The sequence below is a fragment of the Leptosomus discolor genome, chromosome 1 (genome assembly GCF_034619465.1).
Source record: "Leptosomus discolor isolate bLepDis1 chromosome 1, bLepDis1.hap2, whole genome shotgun sequence".
In the NCBI taxonomy this organism is placed as follows: Eukaryota; Metazoa; Chordata; class Aves; order Leptosomiformes; family Leptosomidae; genus Leptosomus; species Leptosomus discolor.
The window spans coordinates 112,958,979-112,964,978 of record NC_141391.1 but is presented as its reverse complement, the minus strand read 5'-3'; positions in this window follow the sequence as shown (position 1 = coordinate 112,964,978).

Genomic DNA, 6,000 nt, shown 5'->3' with positions numbered 1-6,000 from the left:
TCAATGTGTACACTGACATCTTAATAAATAAAAAGATTGCCAGCTGTACTTCAATCCACAGCTTCTTTATTAGCCTTTAAAAAGAAATAAATAAAGCATGACGGTTTATTTAATTGTCTGAATAGATGGAGACAAACCAAGAGGCGCAGTCAGCTGCAAGACACTTAATGAAGAAATCCCTGGTTTTAATCTAGCTGTAGAAGACACAACTCTTCTGCTTTGATGATGTGGCCTTTGTCATGAACCTGGCTGGAAAACCACATATGCTGCACTGTCTTCCTAATTAAGTCATCAAAATGCACTGGAGCAAACTGAGTGACTTGCGTAGACCAGTATAAGTAATTTTAGTTCCTCTATTGCTTGGTTAATAGAAAGTGGCACTGTTCTAGATTATGACTGATAGAGGTTAGATGCTACAGCTGCTATTATTGTGCCTGCAGGTAGGTGCCTTTATAAGCCATTTCTGTGCATGGCACACTTTGCTTTGTTTCCATTTCTTTTCTCTTACTTTTCAAGGATGTAGTCCCAGAGACATTGCCTCACATTTTTTTGCCCCTCTAGAAGGCTTTGCCTGTGATTTTCCTCAAAACATGAAGATATTCTGCTTGTTTTGGATGCACTGACAGAGCATTCGCCAAAACTGATCTCAAAAGTAAGGTTATGGGGAGACTGGCCACTAAATAAATTAAAAGAAAAGAAGAAGAAAAAATTTCAAGAATGAAAATCATGGTCATATAAAAATGTTTTTCTACATATAATGAGGAGGGAATCAGTTTTTCTGATATGAGCTTGATTGGTCACAGCTAAAGGTTTTGTAAAAGTGTAGACTGGATTCTGAAGCTTTTATTGGTAAAATTGTTGGTAAACACTTGTTTCTTGCTTCACAAATAGTCTTACTTGAAGCTCTAAGCTTCTTAGAGAAAAAAATGTGCTGATTATGAGAATGGCATAATCAGTTCTTGAGTATCTATCATAGACATTATAAATTTGTGTTGAAAACCTTTCCTAGTTTACGTAGCTATGTGACACTCTAGATAGCAAGGTTAATGTACAGGCATTTACATACAATAATCTAAGAATGCATTTGCCTGAATTTTTCTGTAGAGATCGTGTTTCATGCGGTTAATGAAGAAACTGGCATAAATGCTATGTATGTATTTGTAGTTAATCTAAATGGAATTTTCATCAGAAATTGTTGTACCTATATTAAAATTAACATGAATAATTTTTTTTTTACGTAATTCATAATTATCCTGAGAACTATATTTGGTTACCAAAGTAGAGCACAAAATGGCACAGAGACTCTTTTGAATCTAATATTTATTTAGATGATGAATCTGTTAGAGCTTCAAAGCAATTGAATGTCTTTACCATCAATTATAAAACTAATTTCAGTTATATCAGTGAAAGAATGTAACCATTTACAAGTGCATTTTCACACTTACGATGACTCAAAGGGTTACTGTAGACATAGCTATGCTTGCTAATTTATTTTCAATGCTGTGAAATAGAGTGTCTAGAGATGCTTTACTAAATATTTTAATATGTTGAACATATATGCACAATTTCTGCCTTGACAAAGGGTGATTTATATGAACCTGTATCTGCGTATGCAGAAAAAATAAGCTTTTGTCATAGACTACCCCTTATTTTTGCACAAACTAAATGGGAAATTACTGCCTTTTGTCTAATCTGAATTTTAAATCAGAGTGGAATTGATGAAAGCAAACAAGTCTTACATTTTAAGCTTTTTTTCCTCAACCTTAATTGTTGAGTAGATTGACAGTAAAATTGTTCTAATTATTTATACTGTATCCATGATGGTGTTATCAATACAGCAATGTGTAACTGACTAGTTGCTGTGTCATCTTTATTCTGATCTTTTTTTATAGCCTTTAATAAATGTTTAGAAAAATACTTTACTTTTCTCTAGGGTTTAAAAATCACCACCTGTTATTTTGATCAAGAGAAACTTATATATGGTCCATAAAAAGAAGAGTCGATATTTAATATTTGATAAATTAAACAGGCTGCAGGTACCATGTCTTTGAGTCAGTTTCTATTTTTGTTAATAGAGCTTAAATTTTTCCTATATTAATTTATTTATTGTATACTAATACACTCTGTTGTATGAACACAAAGAAACACTTATCCTTTACAAATGTTTTTTTGCTCAAGGCATTGTTACAAGCTACTGTGAAGGAAAAAAACCCCTTAGAAATGCTGCAAAACACATCTGGTTAGCCATTTACTGTTAAGTTTACATGTTTAGACATTTCTTTAACTACAATTTGGAGGTATTTTTTCTTTTGTGGTTTTTTTTTTCTCTTTGTTTTTTTCTCCCCAACATTACCCTAAAGGTAAAATTTAATGATACTATTTAGAACTTGCTTTTTAAATTGGATCATAAACAATTGAAGTTTTAAGCCTCCTTTATTTTGACATGCAGCTGAGGCAACCTCCAAGGTTATACTTTTAATATATGAAAATAAAAAGTCAGCTAATGGTAAGCAACAAAAGGATGCTTTTATTTTGTTGTTCCTTTCTCTCTCCTTTCTTGGCAAAATGGATTCATTATGGCCTTCAGGATTTTATTCACTTACAGTACTCCCTACTCACAGTAAGATTAAACAATTTCCAGTTCACTTTACATCCATCTGGCACTTAAAAGTATAGGTGTAAAATTAAAGGTTCTGTTCATGTACAGTACCATTTCAGAAAACATCCTTTGTTGTAACACTCATCTAAAAACATGACACTGAACTAGCATATAATAGATCACTTGCATTTTTTGAAATTACTTAATGTTTAAGCATGTCTTCTTTTGAATGTATGTTACTCTAAAATGTTTAGGATAGCTTAATACTTGAAATTTGGTGCACACTTAGACTTCTTTGCTGATTTGGCCTGACAGACATAAACAAGCATCACAATTTTGAATGATGAGGTGCCCATGACCACTTCTATTCGTCAATTTCCACCATCTCCTTTTGCCATGTCTCTTAAGGACACATTTGCTTATGGATGGCAGCTGATAAGATGGATTTTATGTGGCTATTAAATCAGGACGAAGCATTTTGCTAATTCAGAATTGAAGTTAGCAGAGAGGTTAGAGGCTGTGGATGTTCACAGCTACATCTTCCACTGAGGAAGATTGGGAAAGAGTTTGCAGATGCTTAAGTAAATACTAAATAACCTCTTGGTTGTCTATGTTCAGTTGCCTCTTTAATCTGGTCTCTCCTAACTTATACATGGATTTATTATTTTCCATTCCAGTTGGTTTTTTTCCTATATTTTGTGATTTCATTTGCTTTATCAGTTGTTTATAACATCTTGGAATTTTAACCTTCAGTTTCTAATTTGTTTACAATCTGAAACACCTATAATTAGATTTACTTTAGGTTTACTTCAGCCACCTTCGCACAAAGAAGCTAATATCTATTTTTAAACTTTAGCTTTTTGGTGACCTGCTTCTGATATAGCGCTCGTGGAAGGTTTCTGTTTTTAAGTTGGAGCTGTTGCAGGGGAAAATTCTTCTTGTGTATTAACTTTGTTTTAGCAGTTGGGTTGTACAAGGTAGTTTTGATTGGTCTCCTAAGTTAATCACGGCAATCTGATACACAGAACATGCCTGCTGCTTGAATTTGATGGTACTCTGTCCTAAACTTTCAAAATACACAATTCTGAGTTTGAATTAAAATGCATGAAACTTAGGACTGGGAAGAGTGCCTACCTAGTTTATTTTCCGTTCCTTTGAAACGTATCTTTTTAAAAACTCTATCCTTGAAAGTGCTTGCTACATATAGAGGTCAATATATTAACTGAAGTTTGGCTCTTTCCAGCTTTCACACAGTTTACCTGAATTGAGCTCCCTGCTGTCACTGCTAGATTACTTCTGGGACCTGAGCTAGCTTATTTAGAGCTAGCCTAGGACCTTGACTTTACATTGCAGTCTGCTATTCTTTCACTGTCTTCTGCCTTTATTTCATAGTGCTGCTTTTATTGTGAGACTTCATGGTGTTTTATCCTATTGTAGACTTTTTAAAAGTTATGAGATAGCTTGTAAATTAAATTGGCTTCTAATTCCTATGGTGTTCTTTTTTTTTTTTTTTTTTCCAGAAGTATTCCATTATTAAGGGGTTTTGTCTCCTGTGGTTTTTGAAAGGCTGTGCAGAGGGTTTTTAAAACATTATAAGAAAAAGTTGTGTGTGCTTTAGCAGGGAAGTCTGAATTATCTACTATTTCAAAGGAATTAAATACAGTGAGAAAAAGGATGGTCTGAGGTCAGTCATAGTTTATGAAGGTATTCAGTCAGTGTCAAGCCTGGCTTTGAGCTCTAGTTCAAAATATTTAACCTTTCTATTACTGCAGAAGTTCCAATCAATCCATGTTACAGTCACCTTGCAAGAAATAAGTGAAATCCCTTGGTCAGCATTTGCAGAACAGTCCATTTTGCTAATTCAGAAAGACTGACAGGATGTTGATAGTAGAAATAAACCAACTAGTCTATCCTCTTTTCAAAAAAAGACTAAAAGCGTGTATGACATATATGGCTACAGTAATAACATGTTTAAAATTCATAAAAGCACATTTTTCCACATTTTTTGAAAATGAAGGATGATCTAGACTAAAACAGCTCCATTCTAGGCTATTTGTATAAAATCCTTGTTGTGATAGTTGATGACATAGGCTTTCATATAAATAACAAATTGTAAGCAATATTTTAATACTACGGTGCCAAAGTAACAAATTCCATTAAAGGGCCGCAGGACACTTGCAGTCACCATTAAAACTTGTTTAATGAATTGACTTCTGTCAAAGTGAAGAGTTAGTGATCTGAGTGTTCTTCTATTGAAGACTTTGTCTTACTTTCTATTTCAGTCTTTAATATATGTCTTCATTCAGTCTCATAGAGGTACATCATATTTCATTCCCCAGCTGCAAAAGACTGGTTTGCAGCCTTTTCTCTACAGGATTCTTCTCTCCTACCTCATGGATATTTCTGTATGTTTGCTTTATCTTGCTTTTGTCTACAGAAATATTTATTATTTTTTTTTAGCCTATGTATGTAAGCAAGTAAAATATGCAGGAGTAGCATGAAATTTTTATACTTCTGCAATTATCTTCTTATCACTTTTTTTCTTGTTCAGTTCAGTTCCAACCATACAGCAAAGTTCTCCATCACTTCGAAAGTTTATTTCAGTCTTTGATTTCAATTTTCCATGTGTCCAGGTGAACCAAATTCCTATCTTTGTTTAATGCACGAGAAACGGCTCGCCGTTCATTTTTTTTTCAAGAAAAGGTCAGATAAAATGACTGTCTTTTGCCCTTATTAGTTCACGGTTAACATTTTGGAGCAAGAACTTGAAGTTAGCAATGGGAGTTACCTGGCATCTTTTTGTCACCTCTTTGAGAACTTAACACAAGTGTGCCTCGATTATATAAGCCCATGAAATCTCGTATTCAGCAGCTGATGTTGTATTTGACATATTGATGAACTTTGCAAAAAATGTTCTTAGACTGGAAAGAGTGAACAAGACTTTGCCTGTGATCATTGCTTCTGAAGAACAGGAGTGGGACTTTGGTAAAAGCGATCAGGGAGATTACCCAATCCTTTGTTCTCTTAGGGTGATGCCAAATAAATTTTCAGAAGGGAGCTGCTGAATGGAAGAGCCAGTGTGGTGAAAACAATGTGGGGAAAGAGTCAGAGGATGTATGTTTTAGGGAATTAGGAAAATAAAGAGGTTCTGCTGTTGAATTTGACCTGATAGGGAAAAAGACAGAGTGGGACAAGGGCAGGAAGAAGAGGGAGAACAGAGAGGGATTGGTGCAGAATTACTTACTGTAGGCACAGCAGTGCTAAAAGCCTGGAAACAAATGTGGAAGGTCTGGGTCTCATCCTTCACTACCTTGTTATTTTTCTCTGTTAGATCACATGAAGAGATCTCTATCTCTGCCTCTTTCCCACTACAAGGTAAAGTAGAGAGAAACTCCTAAGAA